Source organism: Callithrix jacchus, chromosome 6 (assembly GCF_049354715.1).
Source record: "Callithrix jacchus isolate 240 chromosome 6, calJac240_pri, whole genome shotgun sequence".
In the NCBI taxonomy this organism is placed as follows: domain Eukaryota; kingdom Metazoa; phylum Chordata; class Mammalia; order Primates; family Cebidae; genus Callithrix; species Callithrix jacchus.
Genome location: NC_133507.1, coordinates 30,582,131 through 30,597,021, shown reverse-complemented (window position 1 = coordinate 30,597,021; position 14,891 = coordinate 30,582,131). Strand labels below are relative to the sequence as shown.

At 42.9% G+C, this 14,891-nt stretch overlaps 1 pseudogene; it reads left to right on the top strand.

Annotated features, from left to right (window-relative positions):
• The first annotated feature begins 3,837 nt into the window (after window positions 1-3,837).
• The window catches only part of LOC103790890 (adenosine deaminase 2-like), a 72,115-nt pseudogene continuing 61,061 nt past the window's right edge, over window positions 3,838-14,891 (top strand).

Sequence of the window (14,891 nt, the reverse complement as noted above, 5' to 3'; positions counted from 1 at the left end):
TGCCGGGTTTTGGTATCAGGATGATGTTGGTCTCGTAAAATGATTTCCCAAGTATTCCCTCTTTTTGGATTGTTTGAAATAGTTTTAGAAGGAATGGTACCAGCTCCTCTTTGTGTGTCTGGTAGAATTCGGCTGTGAACCCGTCTGGACCTGGGCTTTTTTTGTGTGGTAGGCTCTTAATTGCTGCCTCGACTTTTGACCATGTTATTGGTCTATTCATAGTTTCAGCTTCCTCCTGGTTTAGGCTTGGGAGGACACAGGAGTCCAGGAATTTATCCATTTCTTCCAGGTTTACTAGTTTATGTGCATAGAGTTGTTTGTAATATTCTCTGATGATGGCTTAAATTTCTGTGGAATCTGTGGTGATTTCCCCTTTATCATTTTTTATTGCATCTATTTGGTTGTTCTCTGTTTTCTTTTTAATCAATCTGGCTAGTGGTCTGTCTATTTTGTTGATCTTTTCAAAAAACCAGCTCTTGGATTTATTGATTTTTTGAAGGGTTTTTCGTATCTCAATCTCCTTCAGTTCAGTTCTGATCTTAGTTATTTCTTGTATTCTGCTGGGTTTTGAGTTTTTTTGATCTTGCTCCTCTAGCTCTTTCAATTTTGACGATAGGGTGTCAATTTTGGATCTCTCCATTCTCCTCATATGGGCACTTATTGCTATATACTTTCCTCTAGAGACTGCTTTAAATGTGTCCCAGAGGTTCTGGCATGTTGTGTCTTCGTTCTCATTGGTTTCGAAAAACTTCTTTATTTCTGTCTTCATTTCATTGTCTACCCAGTCAACATTCAAGAGCCAATTGTTCAGTTTCCATGAAGCTGTGCGGTTCTGGGTTGGTTTCTGTATTCTGAGTTCTAACTTGATTGCACTATGGTCTGAGAGGCTGTTTGTTATGATTTCAGTTGTTTTGCATTTGTTGAGCAGTGCTTTACTTCCAATTATGTGGTCAATTTTTGAGTAGGTGTGGTGTGGTGCTGAGAAGAATGTATATTCTGTGGATTTGGGATGGAGAGTTCTGTAAATGTCTATCAGGTTTACTTGCTCCAGGTCTGAGTTCAAGCCCTGGATATCCTTGTTGATTTTCTGTCTGGTTGATCTGTCTAATATTGACAGTGGAGTGTTAAAGTCTCCCACTATTATTGTGTGGGAGTCTAAGTCTCTTTGTAAGTCATTAAGAACTTGCCTTATGTATCTGGGTGCTCCTGCATTGGGTCCATATATGTTTAGGATCGTTAGCTCTTCTTGTTGTATCAATCCTTTTACCATAATGTAATGGCCTTCTTTGTCTCTTTTGATCTTTGTTGCTTTAAAGTCTATTTTATCAGAGATGAGAATTGCAACTCCTGCTTTTTTTTGCTCTCCATTTGCTTGGTAAATCTTCCTCCATCCCTTTATTTTGAGCCTTTGTGTATCCTTGCATGTGAGATGGGTTTCCTGGATACCACACACTGATGGGTTTTGGATTTTTATCCAATTTGCCAGTCTGTGTCTTTTGATTGGTGCATTTAGTCCATTTACATTTAGGGTTAATATTGTTATGTGTGAATTTGATACTGCCATTTTGATGCTAAGTGGCTGTTTTGCCTGTTAGTTGTTGTTGATTCTTCATTATGTTGATGCTCTTTAGCATTTAGTGTGATTTTGGAATGGCTGGTACTGGTTGTTCCTTTTTATGTTTAGTGCCTCTTTTAGGAGCTCTCATAAAGCAGGCCTGGTGGTGACAAAATCTCTGGTACTTGCTTGTTGGCAAAGGATTTTATTTTTCCTTCACTTCTGAAGCTCAATTTGGCTGGATATGAGATTCTGGGTTGAAAGTTCTTTTCTTTAAAGTTGTTGAATATTGGTCCCCACTCTCTTCTGGCTTGTAGAGTTTCTGTCGAGAGATCTGCTGTGAGTCTGATGGGCTTCCCTTTGTGGGTGATCCGACCTTTCTCTCTTGCTGCCCTTAGCATTTTCTCCTTCATTTCAACCCTGGTGAATCTGACGATTATGTGTCTTGGGGTTGCTCTTTTTGTGGAATATCTTTGTGGTGTTCTCTGTATTTCCTGGACTTGGCCATTAGCCTCCCTTGCTAGGTTGGGGAAATTTTCCTGAGTAATATCCTGAACAGTATTTTCCAGCTTGGATTTATTCTTTTCGTCACATTCAGGTACACGTGTCAAACATAGGTTAGGTCTCTTCACATAGTCCCACATTTCTTGGAGACTTTGTTCGTTCCTTTTTGCGCTATTTTCTCTAACCTTGGTTTCTCATTTTATTTCATTGAGTTGATCTTATACTACTGATATCCTTTTTTCTGCTTGGTCAGTTCGGCTGTAAAAACTTGTGCATGATTCGCAAAGTTCTGGTATTATGTTTTTTAGCTTCTTCAATTCATTTACATTCCTCTCTTAGTTGTCCATTCTTGTTATCATTTCCTTAAATTTTTTTTTCTATGTTCTTAGTTTTTTTGCATTGATTTACAACACACTCTTTTAGCTCACGGAAGTTTCTCAATACCCACCTTCTGAAGTCTGATTCCATCATTTCATCACACTCATTCTCCGTCCAGCTTTTTTCCCTTGCTGGTGAGGAGTTTTGGTCCTTTACAGGAGGCGAGGTGTTCTGGTTTCAGGTGTTTTTATCCTTTTTGTTCTGTTTTTTTTTTTTTTAATCTTTGTGGATTTATTCACCTGTCGTCTGAGTAGGTTGGTGACTTTTTGATTGGGTCTCTCTGTGGATGCCCAGCTTGTTGATGATGAATTATTTCTGTTTTTTAGTTTTCCTTCTAACAGTCTAGCCCCTTTGCTGTAAGACTGCTGAGGTCCACTCCAGACCCTGCTTGTCTGGGGTACACCTGTAGCAGCTGCAGAACAGTGAGGGATGCTACCAGTTTCTTCCTCTGCTATCTTTGTCTCAGACTGATGCCCACCAAATGTCATTTTGATCAATTATTTTTGAGGTGACTCTTTGGATATACGGGGTCAGGGAGCTGCTTGAGGAGACGGTCTGTACTTTATAGGAGCTCAAGTGCTGAGCTGTGAGCTTTGTTGTTCATTCAGGGCTGCTATGCAGGCACGTTTAAGTATGCTGCAGCAGAACTCATAAAACCTTTTTTTCTCAGATGCTCTGGGAAGTCTTGAGCTTGGGCTTGGTTCACCTGCTCCACCTCTCCCTGCCTTTACCTGAGATGGCCTAAGACTCAGTGGAGGAGTAACAGGCTTTCTTCCCAGCAGGATTTTGAAAATGTGCCCAAGGGCATTTACTTAGGACCACAGATATATATGGTCTACTCTCTTCTTCTTTTTTTTGTGTAGACAGAGTCTCACTCTGTCACCCAGGCTGGAGTGCAGTGGCAGGATCTCAGCTTTCTGCAACTTCCATTTTTCAGGTTCAAGCGATTCTCATGCCTCAGCCTCTCCAATATCTGTTGCCAGGCTGGAATGCAGTGTCCCAATCTTGGCTCACTGCAACCTCCACCTCCTGGGTTCAAGCAATTCTTTTGCCACAGCCTCCCAAGTAGCTGAGACCACAGAAGCATGCCACCATGCCCGGCTAGTTTTTGTATTTTTAGTAGAGATGGGGTTTCATCATGGCCAAAATGGTCTCAATCTCTTGAACTCATGATCCACCCACCTTGGTTTCCCAAAGTTCTGGGATTATAGGCATGAGCCACCGCGCCCAGCCCCACATAGGTAATTTTAAAATTTTTTGTAGAGATGGAAACTTGCTTTGTTGCCCAGGTCAGCCTTCAACTTCCAGGCTCAAGTGACCCTCCTGCCTCAGCCTCTCAAAATGCCTCTTTGTGCCCATAACCAACTTTTCCTCATGCCCTGAGTATACCTCAACTCTTCATGGGCTCTGGTGTCTATCTTTCTATTCTCTATGTCTATGAGATCAAAGTCCTTAGCTCGCATATGTAGGTGGGAACATATGGTGTTTGCCATTCTGTGTCTGGTTTCTTTCATTTAATATTACATCTTCTAGTTCCATGCATGTTGGTGCAAATGACATAATTTCATCTTTTAATAACTGAGTAGTATTCCACTATGCATATATGATGTGTTTTCTTTTTTTTTTCTTTTAATGACGGGGTCAGGCTGGTCTTGAACTCCCGACCTCAGGTGATCCACCCGCCTTGGCCTCCAAAGTGCTTGGATAACAGGCGTGAGCCACAGCACCCACCCTTTTTTTTCTTTCCTTTAATTGTGTTTTCTGCTGCATTTTCTTTATCCATTGATCCGTTGGTGGACACTTGGGTTGTTTCTATCCTCGCTTTTGTGCATAGTGCTGCCATAATTATCTGGGTATAGGTATCCCTTCAACATACTGATTTCCTTTATTTGGGATAGATACCCAGTAATAAAAATGCTGGATTATATGGTGGTTCTATTTTTAATTCTTTGAGAAACACCCATACTGTTTTCCATAGAGGCTGTACTAGTTTATATTCCCATCAATGATGTTATAAGAGCTCCTTTTTCTCTACATCTTCACCAGCATCTGTTTTTTGTCTCTTATTTTATTTATTTATTTATTTTAATTTTATTTTTATGAGACAGTCTCACTCTGTTGCCCAGACTGGTGTGCAATGGCACACTCTCGACTCACTATAACCTCCACCTCCTGGGTTCAAGCAATTCTCCTGCCTCAACCTCCCAAGTAGCTGAGATTACAAGTGTGCACCACAACACCTGGCTGACTTTTGTATTTTCAAGTAGGGACAGTGTTTCACCATGTTGCTCAGGACAGTCTCGAACCCCTGACCTCGTGATCCACTGGCATCAGCCTCCCAAAGTGCTGGGATTACAGACATGAGCCACCATGCCCAGCTTGTTTTTGTATTTCAAATAGTAGCCATTTTTTGGGATGGGGTGAGATAATCTCATTATAGTTTTGATTTGCATTTTCTTGATGATTATAAAAACTGTTCACTGGGCCTAATGGCTCAGACCTGTAATCTGAGGCAGGAGGAATGCTTGAGACCAGGAGTTTGAGACCAGCCATGGCAACATAATGAGTCCCTGTCTCTACAGAAATTTTTTTAAAAATTAGCTGGGTGTAGCAGTGCCGCATTCAGCTACGCAGGAGGCTAGGGTGGGAGGATTGATTGAAACTGGGAGGTTTCGGCTGCAGTTGCTATGGGCCTTGACCATGTGGACTCACACTATGCACTCCAGCCTGGGCAACAGAGTGAGACCCCATCTCTCTTTTTTTTTTTTTGAGACAGAGTCTCACTCTGTTTCCAGGCACCAGGCTGGAGTGCAGTGGCACAATCTCAGCTTACTGAAACCTCTACCTCCTGGGTTCAGGCAATTCTCCTGCCTCAGCCTCCTGAGTAACTGGGACTACAGGCACATGCCACCAAGTCCAGCTAATTTTTGTATTTTTAGTAGAGATGGGGTTTCATCATTTTGGTCAGGATCATCTCGATCTCTCGACCTCATGATCTGCCCTCCTCAGCCTCCCAAAGTGCTGGGATTTCAGGCTTGAGCCACCATGCCTGGCCTGAGACCCCATCTCAAGAAAAAAAAAAGAAAGAAGAAAAGAAAAAAATTGGGGGCATTTATTTATATACCTGTTGGCCATTTTTAAAGTGAGATTTTCTTTTTACTGTTGTTTGATTTCCATTTATATTCTTGATCTTAGTCAGATAACTAATTTTTTTTAAAGATGTGGTTTCACCATGTTGGTCAGGCTGGTCTTGAACTGCCAACCTCAGATGATCCACCCGCCTTGGCCTTCAAAGTGCTTGGATTATAGGCATGAGCCACCATATCCAGCCCAGATAACTAATTTTTAAGAACTTTCTCCTATTGAGGAGATTGTCTCTGGCCTGGTGTAGTGACTCATACCCAGCCAGCACTTTGGGAGGCCAAGGCAGGTGGATCACTGGAGGTCAGGAGTTCAAAACCAGCCTGGCCAGCATGGTGAAACTCTATCTATACTAAAAAATAAAAAATTAGACGGGCATGGTGGCATACGACTGTAGTCCCAGCTACTCAGTAGGCTGAGGCAGGAGAATTGCTTGGACCTGGGAGGTGGAGGTTGCAGTGAGCTGAGAAAAGACAGAGCATGATGCCTTATGTCTGTAATGCCAGCACTTCTGGAGGCCAAGGCAGTGAATCACAAGGTCAGGAGTTCAAGACCAGCCTGGTCAACATGGTGAAACCCTGTCTCTCCTAAAAATACAAAAAACTAGGCTGGTCGTGGTGGCTTATGCCTGTAGTACCAGATACTTGGGAGGCTGAGGTGGGAGAATTGCTTGAACCTGGGAGGTCCAGGTTGCAGTGAGCTGAGATCATGCTGTGGCACTCCAGCCTGGGTGACACAGTGAAATTCTGTCTTTAAAAAAAAAATTGCTGGGAGGGGGTCTCAAGATGGCGCTGTGAGAACAACCCAGGATTGGAGCTCTCCTTGAATCCGTGGAGAGGTGAGTCGGAGCTGCATTTCCAGACTGATCTTTGTTGCACACAGAACGGGGAAATTCCCAAGTATAAAAAAGATGCGGGACGCCTGGCAGTACCTCTGCCTGTCGAAGCCAGCAGCCGGGGTGGTGGCGGCAGGCCCTACCCATCGCTTCCCAAAGGGCGCGCTTGTCTGGGTGCCCTGTTGAACCAGCAACCTGAGACTTGAGAGGGCTGCACTGGAGACTGAACGACACTTGGACAGTGGGCCAGACCAGGGGATTGCAGGGACAGAGCGTTGGGGCTAGACCAGTGGGACAAACAAAACCGCGATTTCAAATGATCCCCATGCAGTCGGTCTGAGACGCTCTGAGGGGGAGGGGCGTCCACCATTACAGAGGCAACCCGCCCCAACTGAGATACACGCCCACTTCTGACACAGTCAGCCATTGCCAAGGCAACCCATCCCTACTGAGATACACGCCAACTGCTGATGCAGCCTGCCATTGCCGAGACAACCCGCTACAACAGAGAGACTCCGCCTCAGGGCGTGGCAGAGTCCACAGCAGAACAACAGAGCCGGCCCCAGCAGGGTGAGCCTCACAACAGCAGGGCAGAGCCTTGGCAGGCAAACAGTGACTAGTCTGCTTCCTAGCTGGGCAGGACACCTCAACGAACATCCAAAAATAAAGCCTGAACCCCCCAACACAGAGCATTTGAGAAAAAAAAAGGGCTTTTTGAATGAGCTCTGTTTCAGCAGAATCAAACATAGCAGCCTAACAGCCCTGAATGAACAACAGAGATCACAGATCAGCAGTTGAGCCCCTATAAAGTACAGACTGTCTCCTCAAGCAGCTCCCTGACCCCTCTATATCCAAAAGACTGACATTTGGCAGGCATCATCCTGGGACAAAGATAGCAGAAAAAGAAACTGGTAGCATCCCTCGCTGTGCCACAGCTGCTAGAGGTGCACCCCAGACGAGAAGGCCTGGAGTGGACCTCAGCAGTCGTACAGCAAAGGGGCTAGACTGGTAGAAGGAAAACCAAGTAACAGAAATACTTCATCATCAACAACCTGGGTGACCACTCAGAGAACCAATCGAAAAGTCAGCAACTATGCAGGTGACAAGCGGATAAATCCACAAGGATGGGAAGAAACCAGCGCAAAAAGGAGGAAAACACCCGAACCCAGAACACCTCGCCTCCTAGAAAGGACCAAAACTCCTCACCAGCAAGGGAACAAAGCTGGACGGAGAATGACTGTGACGAAATGACGGAATTAGACTTCAGAAGATGGATAATGAGAAACTTTTGTGAGCTAAAAGAACATGTATTAAATCAATGCAAAGAAACTAAGGAAATTTTAAAAAGATATGAGGAAATGATAACAAGAATGAATAAATTAGAGAGGAATATGAATGAATTAAAGGAGCTGAAAAGCACAATACGAGAACTTCACGAAGCATGCACAAGTTTCAATAGCCGAATTGGACAAGCAGAAGAAAGAATATCTGAAGTCGAAGACCAACTCAATGAAATAAAACGAGAAACCAAGATTAGAGAAAAAAGCGCAAAAAGGAATGAACAAAGTCTCCAAAAAATATGGGACTATGTGAAAAAACCTAACCTACGTTTGATAGGTGGACCAGAAGGGGACGAAGAGAATGTATCCAAGCTGGAAAATACTCTTCAGGACATCATCCAGGAAAATTTCGCCCACCTAGCAGGACAGGCTAACACTCAAATACAGGAAATACAGAGAACACCACAAAGATATTCCACAAGAAGAGCAACCCCAAGGCACATAATCGTAAGATTCAACTAGGTTGAAATAAAGGAGAAAATACTAAAGGCAGCCAGAGAGAAAGGTCAGGTCACCCACAAAGGGAAGCCCATCAGACTCACAGCAGATCTCTCAGCAGAAACACTACAAGCCAGAAGAGAGTGGGGGCCAATATTCAACATTCTGAAAGAAAAGAACTTTCAACCAAGAATTTCATATCCAGCCAAACTGAGCTTCAGAAGCGAAGGAAGAATAAAATCCTTTGCGAACAAGCAAGTACTCAGATATTTTGTCACCACCAGGCCTGCTTTTCAAGAGCTCCTAAAAGAGGCACTACACATATAAAGAAACAACCAGTACCAGCCATTCCAAAATCACACTAAATGGTAAAGAGCATCAACATAATGAAGATTCTACAACAAATAACAGGCAAAATAGCCACTTAGCACCAAAATGGCAGCATCAAATTCACACATAACAATATTAACCCTAAATGTAAACGGACTAAATGCACCAATCAAAAGACACAGACTGGCAAATTGGATAAAAGTCCAAAACCCATCAGTGTGCTGTATCCAGGAAACCCATCTCACACGCAAGGATACAAAAAGGCTCAAAATAAAGGGATGGAGGAAGATTTACCAAGCAAATGGAGAGCAAAAGAAAGAAGGAGTTGCAATTCTCATCTCTGATAAAATAGACTTTAAAGCAACAAAGATCAAAAGAGACAAAGAAGGCCATTACATTATGGTAAAAGGATCGATACAACAAGAAGAGCTAACAATCCTGAACATATATGGACCCAACGCAGGAGCACCCAGATACATAAGGCAAGTTCTTAATGACTTACAAAGAGACTTACACTCCCACACAATACTACTGCGAGACTTTAACACTCCACTGTCAATATTAGACAGATAAACCAGACAGAAAATCAACAAGGATATCCAGGGCTTGAACTCAGACCTGGAGCATGCAAACCTGATAGACATTTACAGAACTCTCCACCACAAATTCACAGAATACACATTCTTCTCAGCACCACATCACACCTACTCTAAAATTGACCACATAATTGGAAGTAAAGCACTGCTCAACAAATGCAAAACAACTGAAATCATAACAAACAGCCTCTCAGACCATAGTGCAATCAAGTTAGAATTCAGAATACAGAAACCGACCCAGAACCACACAGCTTCATGAAAACTGAACAACTGGCTCTTGAATGTTGACTGGGTAAACAATGAAATGAAGACAGAAATAAAGAAGTTCTTCGAAACCAATGAGAACGAAGACACAAAAAGCCAGAACCTCTGGGAGACATTTAAAGCAGTCTCTAGAGGAAAGTATATAGCAATAAGTGCCCATATGAGGAGAATGGAGGGATCCAAAATTGACACCCTATCGTCAAAATTGAAAGAGCTAGAGGAGCAAGATCAAAAAAACTCAAAACCCAGCAGAAGACAAGAAATAACTAAGATCAGAGCTGAGCTGAAGGAGATTGAGACACGAAAAACCCTTCAAAAACTCAATAAATCCAAGAGCTGGTTTTTTGAATAGATCAACAAAATAGACAGACCACTATCCAGATTGATTAAAAATAAAAGAGAGAACAACCAAATAGATGCAATAAAAAACGATAAAGGGGAAATCAACAAAGACTCCACAGAAATTCAAACCATCATCAGAGAATATTACAAACAACTCTATTCACATAAACTAGTAAACCTGGAAGAAATGGATAAATTCCTGGACTCCTGTGTCCTCCCAAGCCTAAACCAGGAGGAAGCTGAAACTATGAATAGACCAATAACAAAGGCAGAAGTGGAGGCAGCAATTAAGAGCCTACCACACAAAAAAAGCTCAGGTCCAGACGGTTCACAGCCGAATGCTACCAGACACACAAAGAAAAGCTGGTACCATTCCTTCTAAAACTATTTCAAACAATCCAAAAAGATGGAATCCTTCCCAAATCATTTTACGAAACCAACATCATCCTGATACCAAAACCCGGCAGAGACCCAACAAGAAAAGAAAACTTCAGGCCAATATTCATGATGAACATAGATGCAAAAATCTTCAATAAAATATTGGCAAGCCGAATGCAACAGCAAATCAAAAAACTTTTTCATCATGATCAAGTAGGATTCATCCCGAAGATGCAGGGCTGGTTCAACATACACAAGTCTATCAACGTAATTCACCACATAAACAGAACCAAAAACAAAAACCACATGATTATCTAAATTGACGCAGAGAAGGCATTTGACAAAATTCAACAGCCCTTTATGCTAAAAACCCTCAATAAACTCGGTGTTGATAGAACGTATCTCAAAGTAATAAAAGCTATTTATGACAAACCAACAGCCAATATCATACTGAATGGGCAAAAACTGGAAGCATTCCCTTTGAAATCTGGCACTAGACAAGGATGCTCTCTCTCACCACTCCTATTCAATATAGTACTGGAAGTTCTAGCCATAGCAATCAGGCAAGAAAAAGAAATAAAGGGTATTCAAATAGGAAAGGTGGAAGCCAAATTGTCTCTATTTGCAGACGACATGATAGTATACCTAGAAGACCCCATCGCCTCAGCCCAAAAACTCCTGAAACTGATAAGCAACTTCAGCAAAGTCTCAGGATATAAAATCAATGTGCAAAAATCGCAAGCATTCGTCTACACCAATAACAGACTTAAAGAAAGCCAAATCAAGAATGAACTGCCATTCACAACTGCTACAAAAAGAATAAAATACCTTGGAATACAACTCACAAGGAACGTAAGGGACCTCTTCAAGGAGAACTACAAGCCACTGCTCAACGAAATCAGAGAGGACACAAACAGATGGAGAAACATTCCATATTCATGGTTAGGAAGAATTAATATCGTGAAAATGGCTATACTGCCCAAAGTAATTTACAGAATCAACGCTATCCCCATCAAGCTACCATTGACTTTCTTCACAGAACTGGAAAAAACCACCATGAACTTCATATGGAACCAATAGAGAGCCCGCATAGCCAAGTCAATTCTAAGCAAAAAGAACACAGCGGGGGGCATCACACTACTGGATTTCAAACTATACTACAAGGCTACAGTAATCAGAACAGCATGGTACTGGTACCAAAACAGAGATATAGACCAATGGAACAAAACAGAGACACCGGAAGCAACACAACATATCTACAACTATACAATCTTTGATAAACCTGGCAAAAACAAGCAATGGGGAAAGGATTCCCTGTTTAACAAATGGTGTTGGGAAAACTGGCTAGCCATGTGCAGAAAGCAGAAACTGGACCCCTTCCTGACACCTTACACTAAAATTAACTCCAGATGGATTAAAGACTTAAACATAAGACCTGGCACCATAAAACCCTAGAAGGAAATCTAGGCAAAACTATCCAGGACATAGGAGTAGGCAAGGACTTCATGAACAAAACACCAAAAGCATTGGCAACAAAAGCCAAAATAGACAAATGGGACCTAATGAAACTCCACAGCTTCTGCACAACAAAAGAAACAGTCACTAGAGTGAATCTGCAACCAACAGAATGGGAAAAAATGTTTGCAGTTTACCCATCTGACAAAGGGCTGATATCCAGAATTTACAAAGAACTCAAACAGATTTACAGGAAAAAGCAAACAAGCCCATTCAAAAGTGGGCAGAGGATATGAACAGACACTTTACGAAAGAAGACATATATGAGGCCAACAATCATATGAAAAAATGCTCATCGTCACTGGTAATCAGAGAGATGCAAACCAAAACCACATTGAGATACCATCTCACGCCAGTTAGAATGGCGATCATTAAAAAATCTGGAGACAACAGATGCTGGAGAGGATGTGGAGAAAAAGGAACACTTTTACACTGTTGGTGGGAGCGTAAATTAGTTCAACCATTGTGGAAGACAGTGTGGCGATTCCTCAAGGCCTTAGAAATAGAAATTCCATTTGACCCAGCAATCCCATTACTGGGTATATATCCAAAAGACTATAAATCGTTCTACTATAAGGACACATGTACACGAATGTTCATTGCAGCACTGTTTACAATAGCAAAGACCTGGAATCAACCCAAATGCTGATTGATAATAGACTGGATTGGAGAAATGTGGCACATATACACCATGGAATATTATGCAGAAATCAGAAATGATGAGTTCGTGTCGTTTGTAGGGACATGGATGAATCTGGAGAACATCATCCTCAGCAAACTGACACAAGAACAGAAAATGAAACACCGCATATTCTCACTCATAGGTGGGTGATGAAAAATGAGAACACATGGACACAGAAAGGGGAGTACTAAACAGTGGGGTCTATTGGGGGGAAAAGGGGAGGGCCAGTGGGAGGGGGAGGTGGGGAGGGATAGCCTGGGGAGAAATGCCAAATGTGGGTGAAGGGGAGAAGAAAAGCAAAGCACACTGCCATGTGTGTACCTATGCAACTGTCTTGCATGCTATGCTCATGTACCCCAAAACCTATAATCCAATAAAAAATTTAAAAAAAAAAGAAATAGAAATTTCATTTGACCCAGCAATCCCATTACTGGGTATATATCCAAAAGACTATAAATCGTTCTACTATAAGGACACATGTACACGAATGTTCATTGCAGCACTGTTTACAATAGCAAAGACCTGGAATCAACCCAAATGCCCATTGATGATATACTGGATTGGAAAAATGTGGCTCATATACACCATGGAATATTATGCAGCAATCAGAAATGATGAGTTTGTGTCGTTTGTAGGGACATGGATGAATCTGGAGAACATCATCCTCAGCAAACTGACACAAGAACAGAAAATGAAACACCGCATATTCTCACTCATAGGAGGGTGATGAAAATGAGAACACATGGACACAGAAAGGGGAGTACAAAACACTGGGGTCTTTTGGGGAGAAAAGGGGAGGGCCTGTGGGAGGGGGAGGTGGGGAGGGATAGCCTGTGGAGAAATGCCAAATGTGGGTGAAGGGGAGAAGCAAAGCAAAGCACAGTGCCATGTGCATACCTAGGCAACTGTCTTGCACGCTCTGCTCATGTACCCCAAAACCTAAAATCCAATAAAAAATAAAAAAAAAATTCCCAGGCATGCCTGTGCGTGCCTGTAGTCCCAGCTACTCAGAAGGCTGAGGTGGGAGGATTGCCTGAGCCCAGGATTTCTGGGCTGTAGTTCACTGTGCTGATCAGGTGCCCGCACTCATTTCAGCATCAATATGATGAACTCCTAGGAGCAGGAGATTACCAGGTTGCCTAAGAAGGGGTGAACCAGCCCCAGCTGGAAATGGAGCAGGTCAAAATTCCAGTGCTGATCAGTAGTGGGATGGCACCAGTGAATAACAATTGCACTCCAGCCTGAGAAACATAGCCAGATCCCCCCCTTTTTTTTTTAGGCAGAGTTTTACTCTTATTGGCCGGCTGAAGTGCAATGGCATGATCTCAGCTCACTGCATTCTCTGCCTCCCAGATTCAAGCAATTCTGCTCAAACTCCTGAGTAGCTGGGATTACAGGCATGAGCCAGAATGCCCTGGCTAATTTTGTATTTTTAGTAGAGATAGGATTTCTCCATCTAGGTCAGGCTGGTCTTGAACTCCCGACTTCAGATAATCTCCCACCTCAGCCTACAAAGTGCTGGGATTACAGGCCTGAGCCACAGTGCCCGGCTGACCCCCTCTAGTAAAGAAAAATTAGCCAACCATGGTGGTGCATGCCTATAATCCCAGCTACTCGGGAGGCTGAAGCAGGAGAATTGCTTGAAACTTGGAATTGGAGGTTGCAGTGAGCTGACATTGCACCACTGCACTCCAGCGTGGGCGACAAGAGTGAAACTCCACTGAAAAAAAAAAAGGTTGTCTCCTTATTCCGTTAATTGTTTTTTTTTTTTGCTATTTATATAATATATTTATTTCAGAGAGGATATCACTATGTTCCCAGGCTAGATGGCAGTGGCACAATCTTGGCTCATTGCATTCTCAACCTCCCAGGCACAGGTCAACTTACCTCAGGCTCCCCAGTAGCTGGGACTATGGGTGTGCAACGCCATGCCCAACTAATTTTTGTATATTTTGTAGAGATAGAGTTTCTTTGTTTGAGATGGAGTCTCGCTCTGTCTCCAGGCTGGGGTGCAGTGGTGCTATCTCAACTCATTGAAACCTCTGCCTCCCAGGTTCAAGTGATTCTCTTGCCTCAGCCTCCCAAGTAGCTGGGAATACAGGTGCCTGACACTGTGCCCGACTAAGTTTTGTAATTATGGTAAAGACGGAGTTTCACCATGTTGGCCAGGGTGGTCTCAATCTTTGACCTTGTGATCTGCCTGCCCCCACCTCCAAAAGTGCTGAAATTACAGGAGTGAGTCACCATGCCTGGCCAAGATAGGGTTTCAACATGTTGTTGAGGCTTGTCTTGAACTCCTGGTCTTGAGAAATCCACCTGTTGTGCCAGCACCTAGTCTTATTTTTATTATTTAATTAAAAATGTTGTTTGAGAGAGGTCTTACTCTCTTGACAGGGCTGGAGTGCAGTGGCTCATTCTTAGCTCACTGCAGCCTCAAATTCCTGGGCTCAAGTGATGCTCCTGTTTCAGCCTCCTGAGTAGCTGGGATCACAGGCATGCTGGTTATATTTAAAGATGAAACACTGGCTGGGCATGGTGGCTCATGCCTCTAGTCCCAGCACTTTGGGAGGTCCAGATGGGTGGATCACTTGAG